A 19,143-nucleotide genomic window follows, 5' to 3' on the forward strand; every position below is an offset into this window, starting at 1 on the left:
CTGCATTCAAAGTCCATCTCCAAAATGTCTCTGTAAGTTGAAGCTCCTCTCTCTGTTCCCGTATGTTCTTCAAAGTGTCCCTCTTGGCTGTAGCTCCTCTTCAAAACATCACTCACAGCTGCACTGAGTTCCCTCTGCCTGTCAGCTCATTTATATGGCTCCACTGATCAAGGCCCACCCTGAATGGTTGGGGCCATGCCTCCATGGAAATATCTCATCAGAGTTATCACCTACAGTTGGGTGGGGTGCATTTCCATGCAAACAACCTAATCCAAACGTTCCAACTTAATCCCCACTAATATGTCTGCCCCATAAGATTGCATCAGAGAATATGGCTTTTTCTGGGAGACATACAAACCAGCACATTCCACCCCATGGACTCCAATAAAACATACTCTTTCCAAATACAAAATACATTCATCCCACAATATCACAGAAACTTGAATCATTTCGGTAACAATTGTTAAGTATAAGATCCCATCATAATCAATTACAGGCATTGTCAGTCCTAAGGCATAATTCTCCTTTAGCTGTGGATCTGTGAACTTAGAACAAGTTATGTGCATCCAATATACAAAGGAGGACATTCATAGGATAAACATTCCCATTGCCATAACAAGAAATGGTAAGGAAAACAGGGTTCACAGGACAAAAACTGTTCCTAAAACCCATAGACAAACTCCACTAGATTTCAAAGTCTGAGAGTCATTTACAGAATGGTGTTGCATCATTGGTGCTTGAGAGAGCGAGAGTGTAACCCTTCTGAAGGGCCTTTTTGGCAGCCCTTTCATCTCCAAACACTGGGGTGAGTGCTCCAACATATCCACACATTGGGGAGACCATGTTTTTGGCTCACCCTCCTCAAACATTGGGGCAGCAACTGAATTTCCCTTCCATCTCTGGGGCACATGCTCAACCCCTTCAAAACATTGTGGTGGCACCCAGGCTCTCCCCAATTCCCTGGGAATGTACTCCACCTTCTTTGGGGCTTGGGGTGGCAGACCATTTCCTTAGCATTGAGGTTGAAGGCCCACCCTTGACCTCCAGGGCAAACTCACCCTTTCCATGAATGTGTGCTGCTCTACTCTCCCAGCCCAAGACCTCTTGACTCCAGACCTCAACCTCCATGGCTCTGTCTTTGAAGAAATTTTTCCTTCAGTTTTTTCCTTGTCTGTCTCCTCCAGTCCAGACTGGCAGCATCTCTGTCTATGAAGATCTCACAAAAATTCTGTTGGCTTCCCATGAAGCACACAGGGGTCAAAGCCATCAGAAAATAGGACTTTCCACAAATCCTTTCTGCTTAACTCCTTTTGCAATCTTGGCTTGTACTGAAATGGTGGCTTGGTTCCATGTTTGGTAATATCTTCATATTGGCCTGTAGCTTCTGGGATTCCACCTCCTGGAAGCCTGGAAATTTCCAAGCCATCAGCTTCTGGTTTCTTTAAGCCCAAGGGTTCAGTTCTAAGTTCATCTCTCTCCACTCACATTTTACTATAAGCTGCAAGGAGAAGCCAGGGTACATCCTCCACACATAATCTGGAGATCTCCTCAGCTAAGTATTCCAGGTTGTTGCTTTCAAATTCTTCCTTCCATCTGACACCAGGACTAAATTTTGCCAAATTCTCTGCCACTTTAAAACAAGGATCACCTTTCTTCTAGTTAACAACACATTCATCATTTCTGTTTAAATCCTCATCAGAAGTATCTTTAGAGTCCATATTTCCATAAACACTCTCTTCAAAGCAGTTTAGGCCTTTTCTATCAAGCTCCTCACAAATTCTTCCAGAATCATCCCCTTATCCATTTAAAAAGCCATTCCAACATGTTTGGTATTTGCAAACTCAGCAGCAAAAGCACCCCACTTCTCTGGTACCAAAATATGTTCTAGTTTGCTAATGCTGCCAGAATGCAAAACACCAGATATGGATTGACTTTTATAAAAGTGGGTTTATTTGGAAACAGTTACACATCAGCAATTAGGTACCTTCACTGGAGGATGGCCAATGGTGTCCAGACAATGTCTGTTAGCTGGAAAGCCATGTGGCTGTTGTCTGTTCCAAAGATCTGGTTTCAAAATGACTTTCTCCCAGGCCGTTCCTCTCTAGACTGCAGTTCCTCAAAAATGTCACTCTTAATTGGTCTTGGGGTGTTTGTCCTCTCTTAGATTCTCTGGAGCAAAAATCTTTCAAGTCCATCTCCAAAATGTGTCTGTAAGCTGAAGCTCCTCTCTCTTTTCCACTGTTTTCTTCAAAGTGTCCCTCTTGGCTGTAGCTCCTTGTCAAAACATCACTCACAGCTGCACTGAGTTCCCTCTGCCCATCAGCTCATTTATATGGCTCCACTGATCAAGGCCCACCCTGAATGGTTGGGGCCATGCCTCCATGGAGATATCTCATCAGAGTTATCACCTACAGTTGGGTGTGGTACATTTCCATGCAAACAACCTAATCCAAACATTCCAACTTAATCCCCACTAATATGACTGCCCCACAAGATTGCATCAAAGAATATGGGTTTTTCTGGGGGACATAATACATCCAAGCCAGCACAGATGGAGACCCCCAGAGGGGAGGAATGATGGTGTACAGTAAATATTGTTTGTTCCTTGGTCCAGGAATTATCATTGTCCTGAGGGATATCCTTGTCCTAGGAGCCAACATACCCTGGCTCTGTCAGTTAGATACACATGTAACTGTGAATGCCCACCCCACCCCTTTTACATGGTGCTGGACTTGGGAGAGATTAACCACAAATGTGGCACACATTTTTTTCCAGATCTGAAAGCAAGTTTATTAGCAAAAGGATGAAGACTTCCCTGACCTCTCCATTCTCAAATTTGCTGAAGGCCAAGGGAGTAGGCCCAAGTGGTATTGTCTGTGACCATTCTTCCCATATCCCATGAAAGCAGTTCAGTGTAATCTCACCCTGATCTGACCCAGTGACTTCATGTTGAGAGAGTCCAAAACATGTGAAGTGTCTTTAAATTCTTTCATAACCAATTTATCATTGTTTCATATGCCTTGTATAATAAGGTTTTCTTTAACAATTTTAGATTTATTTTTTAAAATGGCAATTTCTTTAATTATTCTTGCAGTATTTCACTTAAGAACAGAGACAGTCTCTTATGTATTCACAGGAACATTACCACAATCACTAAATTAACCTGGTTGCAGTAAAAATATCTCATCTACATGCATTTTCCCCACAGTTACCCAGTCATATCCTATTGACCAAGCAAAATGTTAACAGTAATAATAATGACAGCAATTTACAAAGGCACAAAAAAAAAAAAAAAAAAAAAAAAAAACTAGTGTCCAGTCTCATATCAAAAATGGCATTTCTTTTTCAGGTATAGTTATTCTCTTTCATGTGAATATATGTCAATTATTTAGTTCATCTGGACATATTAGAAAACTGCTAAACAATCCTTTTAAAGAATATTCCAAATTGTGATTTTTTTTCAGAGATTCTTCCTATCAAATTGAACTTATGAATTTTAGGCTGTATTGGCAGAAAATTGCTCTGCCTTCATGGTGATTTTTTTTTAATGAGAAGTTAGATTTTTGTTTCTTTAATTGTATTGAATTCATTTTAAACATTATAAGCTACAGCAGCACATATGTATCAAAACTCACCACTTTATAATAAAGCACAGAAAAGTCTCAGGAAAGCTAGGAACCTGAAATAACTACTTTGTTTCCTTCATTGCACAACTTTGTATTAATGGGTTAACTTCAAGGCATTTGACTAAAATTTCTTATATTATAAAGAATACTCTTCATACAGTCCATGTGTCTTCCTTGGGGTATTGTTTATTGCTGCACAGTCCTAGGTTTCCTGTTTCCCCCTCTTGTCATCTAGTTCCAGTTATATGACTTTACATCCCTAATACCCACTTTCAAATAGAGGCTTCTCTGCTGAGCCTTGTGTGCAGAATCAACTAAACACCACACCAAGTGTTTCAGATTCTTTCCCATTACTCCACATAGGAATTCTTGTACCCAGGTGTGCCTAATATATGGCAGTAAATCCCAAGTTAAGAAACCTCAGGGAAGAAATCTCAATGGGGCTCAAACCTGTGGAGGAGAAAGAGTCAGCCCAAGTTCCAAAGCAGCCTACAATTCTGTCAGGTGGTTGGAATATGCATGCAAAAATTTTGCTAGCAATCTCCTGCCTCACAAAAGGCATCAGGTTGCTAAGTAACAGGGCTCTATACCAATGACTGCACTTTGGTCTGAAAATATGATGGGCTCCCAAAAGTGTACAGGTGATGATGGAGGTGTTGTGGTCTGTGCAGTTTGTTGCAGGTATATGAGGATGATTCTGCAGCCCTGAGGATCACCTGCAGCTCCAATGAATGGTGAGTATTTGAATCTCCCTTGAGGATGCTATACAGGAATGCCAAAGGGCAATTTCCAATTGGGTGTGGGGAAGGTGGAAGTTTAATGAAATGCCCCTGGCCCAGCTTGGGTCTGCTTTTTTTTTTCCAATGGCACAGAAACTATAGCAGGATATAAGACATGCAGCTTAACATCCTGGGTGCTCACTTAGCAGAGCCTACCATGAGGCATGCCCATGTGCACTCAGTGCACCACCTTTATGTCAGGGATATTTGAGCAACTTTGTTGTGTCTGCCCCATCCACTGTTTATACCTGACATGAGGACATGGCTGTCTTAGTGGTGAGATTTCTTGCTTTATTTATGCTTGCCAGAATTCTCATTCTGGGCCTAAATGCTGAGTGACAGTCAAGGTGGTCCTGTGATGAAGAGAACACAAGATATGTGGAGAGTCTGATATTTTTGGTGTTGTGTAGGATGGAGGCATGATTGAGGACAAGGATGGTGTCTCCCAGAGGGAGGGTGTGGTGGTTGACACAGAGTATTGTTTGTACCTTTGTCAGGAATTATCATTGCCCTAAGGGATATCCCTGTCCTGGGAGCCAACATACCCTGGTTCTGTCAGTTAGAAAGATACACATGTAACTGTGAATGCCCACCACAAGTCCCACTTTTAGATGGTGCTGGACTTGGGAGAGGTTAACCACAAATGTGGCACATATTTTGTTCCAGATCTGGAGGCAAGATTATTAGCAAAGGAAGAAGACTTCTCCAACCTCTCCATTCCTGAATTTGCTGAAGCCCAAGGGAGTAGGCCCAAGCAGCAGTGATTGTGACAATTCTTCTCATATCCCAATAAGCAGGTCAGTGTAATCTCACCCTGATCCGACCCTGTGCCTTCATGAAGAGGGAAACCAACACATGTGAATTGTCTTTATTTAATTTCTTTTATCACTGATTTAACATTGTTTCATATTACTTGTATAAGATTTTCTTTAACAATTCTAAATTTATATTTTAAAAAATGTTAGTTTCTTTAATTATTTTGTAGTATTTCACATAAGAACAGAGACAGTCTCTTATGTATTCACAGGAACATTACCACAATCATTAAATTAACCTGGTTGTAGTAAAAATATCTCATCTAGGGGCCTTCTCCCCACATCAACAATTACACACTCATGTCCTATGGACCAAGCAAAATGTTAATAGTAATAATAATAATAGAAATGTAGAAAGGCACAAAACAAAAATAGCATCCAGTCTGCTATCAAACATGACATTACTTTTCAGGTATATTTATTCTCTTTCATCTGAATATATGTCAATTATTTCCTTCATCTGGACATTTTAGATCTTTTAAACTTCTGCCTACCCTACACCCAATTGGAATTTGCCCTTGGGCATTCCTGAGTTGCATCCTCCAGGGAGCAACTTTTAAAGAATCTTCCTCAAATTGTGTTGTTTTTCAGAGGTTCTTCCAGATGAAATTGAATTTATGAATTTTAGGCTGTATTGGTAGAAAATTATTGTGCCCTCATGGTGATTTGTTTTAAAAGAGAAGTTTAATTTTTGTTTCTTTCATTGTATTGAATTCCTTTTAAAAATTATCTATAAGCTACAAAAACACAAAAGTATCAAAACTCAGCACTTTATAATAAAGCAAAGCAGAGTCTCAGGAAAGCAAGTAACCTCAAATAACTACTTTGCTTCCCACATTGCACAAATTTGTATTAATGTATTATCTTCAAGGCATTTGATTAAAGATTTGTAATATTATAAACCTTACTCTTCATAATGTCCATGTATCCTCCTTGGGGTATTATTTATTGCTGAACAGTACTAGGTTACTTTTTCTCCCTCTTATCATCTAGTTCCAGTTACATGACTTCACATCACTCATATCAACTTTCAAGTAGAGGCTTCTCTGTTGAGCCTTGTGTGCTGAATCAGCTACATATCACACCAAGTGTTTCTGAACATTTCCCATTACTCCAAATAGGAATCCCTGTATGCAGGTGTGCCTAATATACAGCAGGAAATCTCAACTTAGGAAACCTTAGGGAAGAAATCTCACTGGGACTTGAACCTGTGGAGGAGACAGGGTCAGCCCAGGTTCCAAAGTGGCCTAGAATTCTGGCAGGTGCTTGGAATGTACATGTGCAAATTATGCAGACCCTCTCCTGCTCACAATAGGCATCAGGTTGCTAAACAACAGGGCTCTACCCAATGGCTGCCCTGTGTTCTGAAAATATAATGGAATCCCTAAGTTTGCAGATGATGGTGGAGGTGTTGTGGACTGTGCAGTTCATTGTAGGCATATGAGGATGATTCTGTGGCCCCAAGGATCACCTTCAGCCCCAATGGATGGTGAGGATTTGACTCTCCCTGGAGGATGAAACTCAGGAATGCCCAAGGACAAATTCCAATTGGGTGCAGGGTAGGCAGAAGTTTAATGAAGTGCCCCTGTCCAAACTTCAGCCTACCTTTCTTTTCCAATGGCACAGAAATTACCACTGTATCTAAGACATGCAGCTTAGCATCCCGGGTCTTCACTAAGAAGAGCCTACCATGATGAATGCCCAAGTGCAGTCAATGAACCCACTTCAAGTCAGGGAAATTTTGGACAATTTTGATGTGTCTGTCCTGTCCACTGTTTATAGCTGATATGAGGATTGACTCATGGCTCTTAGTGGCAGGATTTCTTGCTCTATTTGTGCTTGCTAGAAGTCTCATTCTGGACCTAAATGCTGAGTGACAGCCAAGGTGGTCCTGTGATGAAGAGAACACAGGATATGTGGAGAGGCTGATATATTTTGTGTTGAGTGGGTTGGAGGCATGATTGGGGACAGGGATTGAGACTCACAGAGGGAAGGCATGATGGTGTATACTGAATATTGTTTGTTCCTTGGTTCAGGAATTATTATTTCCCTGAGGGATATCCCTGCCCTGGGAGCCAACATACCCTGGCTCTGTCAGTTAGAATGACACATATTTAATTGTGAATGCCTACCCCAAGTCCCCCTTTTACAGGGTGCTGGACTGGGAGAGATTTACCACAAATATGGCACATATTTTGTTCCAGATCTGAAAGCAAGTTTATTAGCAAAGGAAGAAGACTTCACCAACCACTCCATTCCCAAATTTGCTGAAGCCCAAGGGAGTAGGCCCAGGTGGCACTGAATGTCACCATTCTTCTCATATCCCATAAAAACAGATTAGTGTCATATCATCCTGATCTGACCCTGTGCCTTCCTGAGGAGGGAAATGAACACATGTGAAGTGTCTTTATTTAAATTCTTTAATCACCAATTTAACACTGTTTCATAATCCTTGTATAAGGTTTTTTATAACAATTTTAAAATTACATTTTAAAAAATGTCATATTCCTTAATTTTTCTTGTAGTATTTCACTTAAGAACAGAGACAGTCTCTTATGTATTCACAGGAACATTACCACAATCATTAAATTATCCTGGTTGTAGTACAAATATCTCATCTAGGGACCTGGTTGCCAACTCATCAATTACCCAATCATGTCCTATCAAACAAGCAATGTGTTAAAAGTAATAATAATGATAGAAATGTAGATAGGCACAAAACAAAAATACTCTCCAGTCTCATATCAAACATGGCATTTCTTTTTCTAGTATATTTATTCTCTTTCATCTGAATATATCTCAATTATATTCTTTATCTGTATATATTCAAAAACTGCTGAACCATCATTTCAAAGAATATTCCTCAAACTTTTTTTTCAGTTTTTTCCTGATGAAATTGAGTTTATGAATTTTAGGCTGTATTGGCAGAAAATTATTGTGACCTCATGGTGATTTTTTTTAAATGAGAAGTTTAATTTTTGTTTCTTTCATTGTATTGAAGTCATTTTAAACATTATCTATAAGCTAAAACCACACAGAAGTATCAAAACTCACCACTTTACAATAAAGCAAAGCAAAGTCACAGGAAAGCAAGTAACCTGAAAAAAAACTTTGCTTCCTGAATTGCATGAGTTTGCTTTAATGGGTTATCTTCAAGGCAGTTGATTCAATATTTGTAATATTATAAACAGTACTCTTCATATAGTCCATATATCTTCTTTGGGGTATGGTTTATTGCTGCACAGTTCTAGGTCTCCTTTTTCCCAACCTTATCATGTAGTTCCAGTTACACCACAACATATCCCTCATATCCACTTTCAATTAGAGGCATCTCTGCTGAGCCTAGTGTGCAGAATCAGCTACAAACCACACCAAGTGTTTCTGCATCTTTCCCATTAATACAAATAGGAATACCTGTACCCAGGTGTGCCTAATATACAGCAGTAAATCCCAGGTTAGGAAAGATCAGGGAAGAAATCTCACTGGGGCTTGAACCTGTGGAGGAGACAGAGGCAGCCCATATTCCAAAGTGGCCTAGATTTCTGGTGGGTGCTTGGAATGCACATGTGCAAATTATGTTAGCCCTCTCCTCCCTCACAATAGGCATCAGGTTGCTAAGCAATAGGGCTCTATCACAAAGGCTGCCCTATGGTCTGAAAACATAATGAGCTCCACAAGTGGGCAGGTTAATGTGGAGGTGTTGTGGCCTGTGCAGCTTGATGTAGGTATATGAGGATGTTTCTGCAGCCCTGAGGATCACCTGCAGCCCCGATGGATGGTGAGGGTTTGACTCTCCCTGGAGGCTGCTACACAGGAATGCCCAAGGGCAAATTCCAATTGGGTGTGTGTAGATTGAACTTTAAGTGCCCCTAGCCAAGCTTGAGCCTGCCTTTATTTTCCAATGGGGCAGAAATTACTGCTGGATGTAAGACATGCAGCTTAGCATCCTGTGTGCTCACTTAGCAGAGCCTACCATGACACACACCCATGTGCATTCAATGAACCAACTTTAAGTCAGGGAAATTTGGACAACTTTGATGTGTCTGCCATGTCCACTGTTTATAGCTGACATGAAGATTGGCTCATGGCTATCTTAGTGGTGGGATATCTTGCTCTATTTAAGCTTGATAAGAGTCTCATTTTGGGCCTAAATGCTGAGTGACAGTCAATGTGGTCACATGAAGAGAACACATGATATGTGGAGAAGCTGATATTTTTTGTGTTGTGTGGGTTGGAGACATTATTGGGGACATGGATGGAGACTCCCAGAGGGCACACATGATGGTGCATTCTGAATACTGTTTGTCCCTTGGTCCAGGTATTATCATTACCATGAGGGATATCCCTGCCCTGGGAGACAACATACCCTGGCTCTGTCAGTTAGATTGATACACATGTAACTCTGAATGCCCACCCCAAGTCCCCCTTTTACATGATGCTGGTCTTGGGAGAGAATAACCACAAATGTGGCACCTATTTTGTTCCAGACTGAAAGCAAGTTTATTAGCAAAGGAAGAAGAATTCCTTGACCTCTCCATTCCTGAATTTGCCAAAGCCCAAGGGAATAGGCCCAAGTGGCACTGACTGTGAGCATTCTTCTCATATCCCATGAAAGCAGATCAGTGTAATCTCACTGCAATCTGACCCTGTGCCTTCAAGAGGAGGGAAACCAACACATGTGAAGTGTCCTTATTTAATTTCTGTTGTCACTGATTTAACATAGTTTCATATTCCTTGTATAAGATTTTCTTTAACAATTTTAAATTTTTTTTTTAAAAAATGTCACTTTCTTTAATTATTCTTGTAGTATTTCACTTAAGAACAGAGAGAGTCTCTTATGTATTCACAGGAACATTACCACAATCATTAAGTTATCCTGGTTGTAGTAAAAATATCTCATCTAGAGGCCTCAACCCCACCTCAACAATTACCCAATTATGTCCTATCAACCAAGCACAATGTTAATACTAGTAATAATGATAGAAATGTAGAGAGACACAAAACAAAAATAGTTTCCAGTCTCATATCAAACATGGCATTTCTTTTTCAGGTATATTTGTTCTCTTTCATCTGAACATATCTCAATTATTTCCTTCATCTGGAAATATTAGAAAACTGCTGAAACATCCTTTTAAAGAATATTCCTCAAATTGGTTTTTTTTTTTCAGAAGTTCTTCCTGATGAAATGATTTTTTAAATTTTAGGCTGTATCGGCAGAAACTATTCTGCCCTCATGGTGATTTTTTTTAAATGATAAGTTTATTTTGTTTCTTTCATTGTGTTGAATTCATTTTTTAAACATTATCTATAAGCTACAACAACACACAAGTAAAAAATCACCACTTACTATAAAGCAAAGCAAAGTCTCAGGAAAGCTAGTAACCCAAAATAACTTCTTTAATTCCTGCATGTGAAGAGGCTGATATTTTTTTGTGTTGAGTGGGTTGGAGGCATGATTAGGAACAAGGATGGAGACTCCCAGAGGGCAGGCATGATTTTGAACCCTGAATATTGTTTGTTCCTTGGTCCAGGAATTATATTGCCCTGAGGGATATCCTTGTCCTTGGAGCCAACATACCATGACTCTGTCAGTTAGAAGGATACACATGTAACTGTGAATGCCCACCACAAGTCCCCTTTTATGTTGTGCTAGCCTTGGGAGAGATTAACCACAAATGTGGCACATATTTTGTTCCAGATCTGAAAGCAAGTTTACTAGCCAAGGATGAAGACTTCCCCAGCCTGTCCATTCCAGAATGTGCTGAAGCCCAAAGGAGTAGGCCCAAATGGCCCTGACTGTGACAATTCTTCTCATATCCCATGAAAGCAGGTCAGGGTACTCTTACCCTGATTTGACACTCTGCCTTCATAAGGTGGGAAACCAACACATGTGAAGGGTCTTTGTTTAATTTTTTATCACCTATTAAACATAGTTTTATATTCCTTGTGTAATAATGTTTTCATTAACAATTTTAAATTTATGTTTTAAAAAATGTCAGTTTCTTTAACTACTATTATAGTATTTCTCTTAAGAACAGAGACAGTCTTATGTATTCACAGGAATATTACCACAATCATTAAATTAACCTGGTTGTAGTAGAAATATTTCAACTAGTTTCCTGGACCCCATCTCAACAATTACCAAATCATGTCCTATCAAACAAGGAAAATGTTAATAGTAACAATAATGATAGAAATGTAGAAAGGTGCAAAAGAAAAATTGTGTCCAGTCTCATATGAAACATGGCATTTCTTTTTCAGGTATATTTATTCTCTTTCATCTGAATATATGTCAGTTATTTCCTTCATTTGGACATAGAAAACTGCTGAACCATTCTTTTAAAGAATATTCCTCAAATTGGGTTTTTTTCAGAGGTTTTTCCTGATGAAATTGAGTTTATGAATTTTAAGCTGTATTGGCAGAAAATTATTGTGCCTACATGGTGATTTTTTTTAAATGCTAACTTTAATTTTTGTATCTTTCATTGTATTGAATTCACTTTAAACATTATCTATAAGCTACAACAGCACACAAGTATCAAAAGTCACCACTTTATAATAAATCAATGTCTCAGATAAGTTAGTAACCCAAAATAACTTTTTGCTTCCTGCATGTCCCATGTTTGCATTAATGTGTTATCTTCAAGGCATTTGATAAAATTTTCTAATATTATAAACACTACTCTTCATACAGCCCATGTATCTTTCCTAGGGAAATGTTTATTGCTGCACAGTCCTAGGTTTCCTGTTTCTCCCTCTTGTCATCTAGTTCCAGTTACATGACTTCACATCCCTCATATGCACTTTCAAATAGATGCTTCTCTGCTGAGCCTTGTGTGCAGAATCAGCTACACTCCACACCAAGTGTTTCTGAATCTTTCCCATTACACCAAATAGGAATCCTTTTACCCAGGTGTGCCTAATATACAGCAAGAAATACCAAGTTAAGAAACCTCAGGGAAGAAATTTCACTGTGGCTTGGACCTGTGGAGGAGAGAGAGTCAGCCAAGGTTCCAAAGCACATAGAATTCTGGTGGGTTCTTGTAATGCACATGTGCACATTATGATCCTCTCCTGCCTCACAAAATGCATCAGGTTGCTAAGCAACAGGGTTCTATCAAAATGGTTGCCCTGTGGTCAGAAAATATAATGGGCTTCCCAAGTGTGCAGTTGATGGTGGAGGTATTGTAGTCTGTGAAGTTTGTTGTATGTATATGAGGGTGATTCTGCAGCCCTGAGGATCACCTTCAGACCCAATGGCTGGTGAGGGTTTGACTCTCCCTGGAGGATGCTATACAGGAATGCACAAGGGCAAATTCCAAGTGGTTGTGGGGTATGTGGAAGTTTAATGAAGTCCCTCTGGCCAAGTTTGGGCCTGCCTTTATTTTTCCAATGGCACAGAAATTACCACTGGATCTAAGATATTCTTCTTACCATCCAGGATACACACTTAGCAGAGCCTACCATGAGGCATGCCCATGTGCAGTCAGTGAACCCACTTTAAGTCAGGGAAATTTGGACAACTTTGATGTGTTTGCCCTGTACACTGTTTATTGATAACATGAGGATTGGCTCATGGCTGTCTTAGTGGTGGGATTACTTGCTCTATTTATGTTTGTCAGAAGTCTCATTCTGGGCCTAAATGCTGAGTGAGAGTCAAGGTGGTCCTGTGATGTAGAGTACACATGATATGTGATGAGGCTCATTTTTTTGTGTTGAGTGTGTTGGCAGCATGATTGGGGACAGGGATGGAGGCTCCCAGAGGACAGGCATGATGGTGTACCCTGAATAATGTTTGTTCCTTTTTCCAGGAATTATTGCCCTGAGGGTTATCCCTGTCCTGGGAGCCAACATTCCATGGCTCTGTCAGTGGAGTGATACACATGAAACAGTGAATGTGCTCCCCAATGCCCTCTTATATGGTGCTGGACTTGGGAGAGGTTAACCACAACTGTGGCACATATTTTGTTCCAGATCTGAAAGCAAGTTTATTCACAAAGAAGACTTCCCGATCTCTCCATTCCTGAATGTGCTGAAGCCCAAGGGAGTAGGCTGAAGTGGCACTGAATGTGACCATTCTTCTCATGTCCCATGAAAGTAGGTCAGTGGAATCTCACCCTTTTCTGACTCTGTGCCTTCATGAAGAGGGAAACCAACACATGTGTAGTGTCGTTATTTAATTTCTTTTATCACTGTTTTAACATTGTTTCATATTCCTTGTGTAATAAGGTTTTCTTTAACAATTTTAAATTTATGTTTAAAAAACATCAGTTTCTTTAATTATTCTTGTAGTATTTCACTTAAGAACAGAGACAGTCTCTTATATATTCACAGGGGCATTACCAAAATCATTAAATTAACTTGGTTATATTAAACACATCTCATCCAGGGGCCTGCATCCCACCTCAAAAATCACATAATCATGTCCTATCAAGCAAGCAAAATATTAATAGTAATAATGATGAAAATATAGAAAGACACAAAACAAAAAGAGTTTCCAGTTTCATATCAAACATGGCATTTCTTTTTCAGATATATTCATTCTCTTTCATTTGAATATATCTCAATTGTTTCCTTCATCTGGACATATTGGAAAACTGCTGAACCATCTTTTTAAAGAGTATTCCTCAAATCATGTTTTTTTCAGAGGTTTTTCCTGATGAAATTGAGTTTATGAGTTTTAGGCTGAATTGGCAGAAAATTAGTGTGCCCTCATGGTGATTTCCTTTTAAATGATAAGTTTTATTTTTCTTTCTTTCATTGTGCTGAATTCACTTTAAACATTATGAGGTACAAAAACAAACAAGTATCAAAAATCACCACTTTATAATAAAGCAAAGCAAAACCTCAGGAAAGCTTCTAACCTGAAATAACTTTTCTTCCTGCATTGCCCAAGTTTCCTTTAATGGGTTATCTCCAGGCATCTGAAGAAAATTTCTAATATTATAAGCAGTACTGTTCATAGAGTCTGTGTATCTCCCTCGGGGTACTTTTTATTGCTGTACAGTCCTATGTTTCCTGTTTCCCCCTCTTGTCATCTAGTTCCAGTTACATGACATCACATCCCTCATATCCACTTTCAAATAGAGGATCCACTGTGGAACCTTTTGTGCAGAATCAGCTACACACCACACCAAGTGATTCTGAATCTTTTCCATTACTCGAAATAGAAATCCCTGTAAACAGGTGTGCCTAATATACAGCAGGAAATCCCAGGTTAAGAAACCTTGGGGAATAAATCTCACTGGGGCTCAAACATGTGAGGGAGACAGAGACAACCCTGGTTCCAAAGTAGCATAGAATTCTGGGGGGTGCTTGCAATGCACATGCACAATTACACTGATGCTCTCCTGCCTCAAAATAGGCATCAGGTTGCTAAGCAACAGGGCTCTATCCCAATGGCTGTCCTATGGTCTGAAAATATAAGGTGCTTCCGAATTGTGCAGGAGATGGTGGAGGTGTTTTGGTCTGTGACTTTTTTTAGGTATATGAGGATGATTCTGCAGCCCCAAGGATCACCTGCAGCCCGGACGTATGGTGAGGGTTTGACTTTCCCTGGATGATGCTATACAGGATGCCAAAGGGGAAATTGCAATTGGGAGTGGGGTAGGCAGAAGTTTAGTGAAGTGCCCCTGGCAAAGCTTGGGCCTGCCTTTTTTCCAATGGCACTGAAATTAGTGCTGGATCTAAGACATGCAGCTTATCATCCTGGGTTCTCTCTTAGCAGAGCCTACCATGAGGCATGCCCATGTGCAGTCAATGAGCCCACTTTAAGTCAGGGAAATTTGGACAACTTTGATGTGTCTGCCCTGTCCACTGCTTATAGCTGACATGAGGATTGGCTCATGGCTGTCTCAGTGGTGGTATTTCTTGCTCTAATAGTGCTTACCAGAAGTCTCATTCTGGGCTTAAGTGCTGAGTGACAGTCAAGGTGGTCCTGTGATGAAGAGAATACATGATATGTGGAGAGGCTGATGTTTTTTGTATTGAGTGGGTTTTAGGCATGACTGGGGACAGAGATGGTGACTCCTAGAGGGCAGGCATGATGTTGTACACTGAATATTGTTTGTTCTTTGGTCCAGAAATTATAATTGCCCTGAGGGGTATCCCTGACCTGGGAGTCAACATAACTTGGCTCTGACAGAATGATATGCATGTAACTGTGAATGCCCACCCCATGTCCCCCATTTATGTGGTGCAGGACTTTGGAGAGATTAACCAGAAATGTCACATTTTTTTTGTTACAGATCTGAAAGCAAGTTTATAAGCAAAGGAAGAAAGCTTCCTGACCTCTCCATTCATGAATGTGCTGAAACCCAAGAGAGTAGGCCCAGGTGGCACTGAATGACCATTCTTCTCATATCCCATGAAAGCAGGTCAGTGTAATCTCACACTGATTTGATCCTGTGCCTTCATGAGGAGGGAAACCAACACATCTGAAGTGTCTTTATTTAATTTCTTTTATCACTGATTTAACATTGTTTCATATTCCTTGTGCAATAAGGTTTTGTTTAACAATTTTAAATTTATGTTTCAAAAAGTGTTAATTTCTTTAACTATTCTTGTAGCATTTCACTTAAGAACAGAAGCAGTCTCATATGTAGTCACAGGAACATTAGCACAATCATTAAATTAACCTGGTTGTGGTAAAAATATCTCATCTAGGTCCTGGACACATCTCAACAATTACCCAATCATGTCCTATCAAACAAGCAAATGTTAATAATTAGAATAATGATAGAAATGTAGACAGACACAAAACAAAAATACTGTCCAGTCTCACAAGAAACATGGCATTTCTTTTTCAGGTATATTTGTTCTCTTTCATCTGAATATATCTCAATTATTTCCTTCAGCTGGACATATTAGAAAACTGCTGAACCATCCTTTTAAGGAATATTCCTCAAATTGTGTTTTTTTTTCCAGAGGTTTTTCCTGATGAATTTGAGTTTATGAATTTTAGGTTCTATTGGCAGAAAATTATTGTGCCCTCATGAAGATTTTTTTTTAAAAGATAAATTTAATTTTTGTTTCTTTCATTGTATTGAATTCATTTTAAACATTATCTATAAGCTACAACACACAACTATCAAAAATCACCACTTTATAATAAAGCAAAGTAAAGTCTCAGGAAAGCTAGTAACCTGAAATAAATTCTTTGCTTCCTGCATTGCCCAAGTTTGCATTAATGGGTTATCTTCAAGGTATTTGATTAATATTGTAAACTGTACTCTTCATACAGCCCATGTATCTACCTTGGGGTATTGTTTATTGCTGCACAGTCCTAGGTTTCCTGTTTCCCCCTCTTGTCATCTAGTTCCAGTTACACTACTTCACATCCCTCATATCCACTTTCAAATAGAGGCTTCTCTGCTGAACCTTGTGGGCAGAATCAGCTACACACTAAACCAAGTGTTTCTGAATCTTTCCCATTACTCCAAATAGGAAGCCCTCTACCCAGGTGTGCCCAATATACAACAGGAAATTCCAAGTTAAGAAACCTCAGGGAGGAAGTCTCATTGGGGCTCAAACCTGTGAAGGAGACAGAGTCAGCCTAGGTTCCAGTGCTGCCTAGAATTCTGCTGTGTGTTTGGAATGCCCATGTGCATTTGCATGTTATTGTGACTGTCCCCTGCCTCACAATGAGCATCAGTTTGCTAAGCAACAAGCCTCTGACCCAATGGCTGCCTGTGGCCTGAAAATGTAAGTGGCTCCCCAAGTGTGCAGGTGATGGTGAAGGTGTTGTGACCTGTGCAGTTTGGAATAGGTGTATGAGGGTGCTCCTGCAGCACAGAGGATTAACTGCACACCTGATGGATGATGAGCTTTTGACTCTCCCAGGAGGATCCTATATTGGAAGGTCCAAGGGCAAATTCCAGGTTGGTGTGGAATAGGCAGAGCTTTAGTGAAGTGCCCATGGCCAAGCTTGGGCCTGCCTTATGTTTCAATATCACAGAAGTTACTGCTGGGTCTCAGACCTGCAGCTTAGCATCCTGGATGCTCACTTACCAGAGTTCAACATGAGGCATTCCCATGTTCAGTCAATAAGTCCCTCTGAATTCAGCAAAATTTGGACAACTGTGTTGTGTCTGCCCCATCCACTGTTTATACCTTACATGAGGATTGGCGTATGACTTTCTCAGTGGAGGCATCTTTTGCTCCATTTGTGCTTGCCAGATGTCTCATTCTAGGCTTAAATCCTGAGTGACATTCAATGTGTTCCTGTGATGCAGAGATCACATGTTATGTGGACAGACTGATATTTTTTGAGTTGAGTGGGTTGGAGGCATGATTGGAGACAGGGATGGAGACTCCCAGGGGGCAGGCATGATAGTGTACACTGAATATTGTCTGTTTCTTGGTCCAGGAATTATCATTGCCCTGGGGGAAATTGTTGTTCTGGAAGCCAACATACCATGGCTCTGAAAGTGAGAGTGATCCACAGGAAACTGTGAATGCTCACCCCAGGTCCTTCTTTTACACAGTTCTTGCCTTGGGAGAGATTAACAGCAGATGTGGCACATTTTTTGTTCCAGTTCTGAAAGAAGGTTATTAGAAAAGAAGATGAATTCCCCAACCTCTCCATTCCCAAATTTGTTGATGCCCAAGGGAGGAGGCCCCAGTAGCACTGACTGTGACCATTCTTCTCATATCCCATGAAACAGGTAGGTGTATTTTCACCCTGATCTGACCCTGTGCCATCATGAAAAGGGAAACCAACTCATGTGAAAATGATTATTTCATTTTTATTTTCAGCAAGTTAACATTGGTTCATATTCCTTGTATCACATTTTCCTTAAAGATTAGAAATTTTTGTCTCAAAAAAGTCTGTCACTTTAATTATTCCAGTGGCATTTCATGTAAGAACAGAGACATTCTCTTATGTATTCACAGGAACATTATCATTAAATTAAACTTGGTGTTGTACCAGTATCTCAAATAGAGGCCTTGTCCACACCCAACAAATACCCAATATTGTCCTATAGACCAAACAAAATGTTAATATTTATAATAATAATGGAAATGAAGAAAGACAAAAAACAAAACAAACAAAGAAAAAAAAACAGTGTCCAGTCTCATATCAAACATTCATTCTGTTTTCAGGTATATTTATAATATTGCAATGGAATATACATCATTTCTTTCCTTCATCTGGACATATTTGAAAACTGCTGAATCATCTCCTTAAAGCATTTTACTCAAATTGTGTTTATCCAGCGTTTCTTCATGATGAGATTGGGTTTATGAATTTCAGGCAGATATGGCAGAAAATTATTTTGCCTTCAGGTTGATTTTAAAAATTTTTTTAAATTTTTATTTCTTTTCATTGTATTTATTTTATTTTAAACTTTATCTATAAACTAAAACAATGCACAAACCTCAAATATCACCACCTTATAACAAAATAAAACAAAGTTTCAGAAAATCAAATAACCAGAAATAACTACTTTGCTTCATCATGGTCCAAGTTTGCATTAATGTGTTACCTTCAATCCAATTGATTCAAGATTTGTATTATAAACAGTACTCTTCATACATTCCATGTATATTCTTAAGGATCTTGTTTATTGCTGCACAGTCCTGTGTTTCTTATTTCCCTTTCTTGTCATCTAGTTCCAATTAGACTACTTTGTACTCCTCTTATCCACTTTCAAATATTGACTCCTCTACTGAAATTTTTTGTATATTAAAATTTTTATAAAATTTCCCCCCTTGTTTTTCAAGGTTTTTAAATGTCCTTCCAGAAGTACATGAGTGAAATGGTAAGGAAATTATAAAATTTTGCATATTTTTTCCTGAATTAATTCAAAAGGTAAATAGTACTTTTGTCATTATAAATGTGACATTCGTAATACAGAATGGAATCACTGAAACTGGTTCTTACTATCCCTCTCAAAGGCCTGACTTACAATTTAAAATACA

At 39.4% G+C, this 19,143-nt stretch overlaps 1 long non-coding RNA gene across 1 annotated transcript; it reads left to right on the forward strand.

Moving 5' to 3' along the window:
* The first annotated feature begins 10,953 nt into the window (after positions 1–10,953).
* LOC119520016 lies at positions 10,954–18,878 on the forward strand. Its single transcript, XR_005214119.1, has 5 exons — positions 10,954–11,093; positions 13,195–13,321; positions 15,468–15,596; positions 17,706–17,885; positions 18,325–18,878. It is a non-coding gene; the product is annotated as an uncharacterized LOC119520016 (long non-coding RNA).
* Positions 18,879–19,143: the final 265 nt, after the last annotated feature.

Source organism: Choloepus didactylus, chromosome 24, assembly GCF_015220235.1.
Source record: "Choloepus didactylus isolate mChoDid1 chromosome 24, mChoDid1.pri, whole genome shotgun sequence".
Classification (NCBI taxonomy): Eukaryota; Metazoa; Chordata; class Mammalia; order Pilosa; family Megalonychidae; genus Choloepus; species Choloepus didactylus.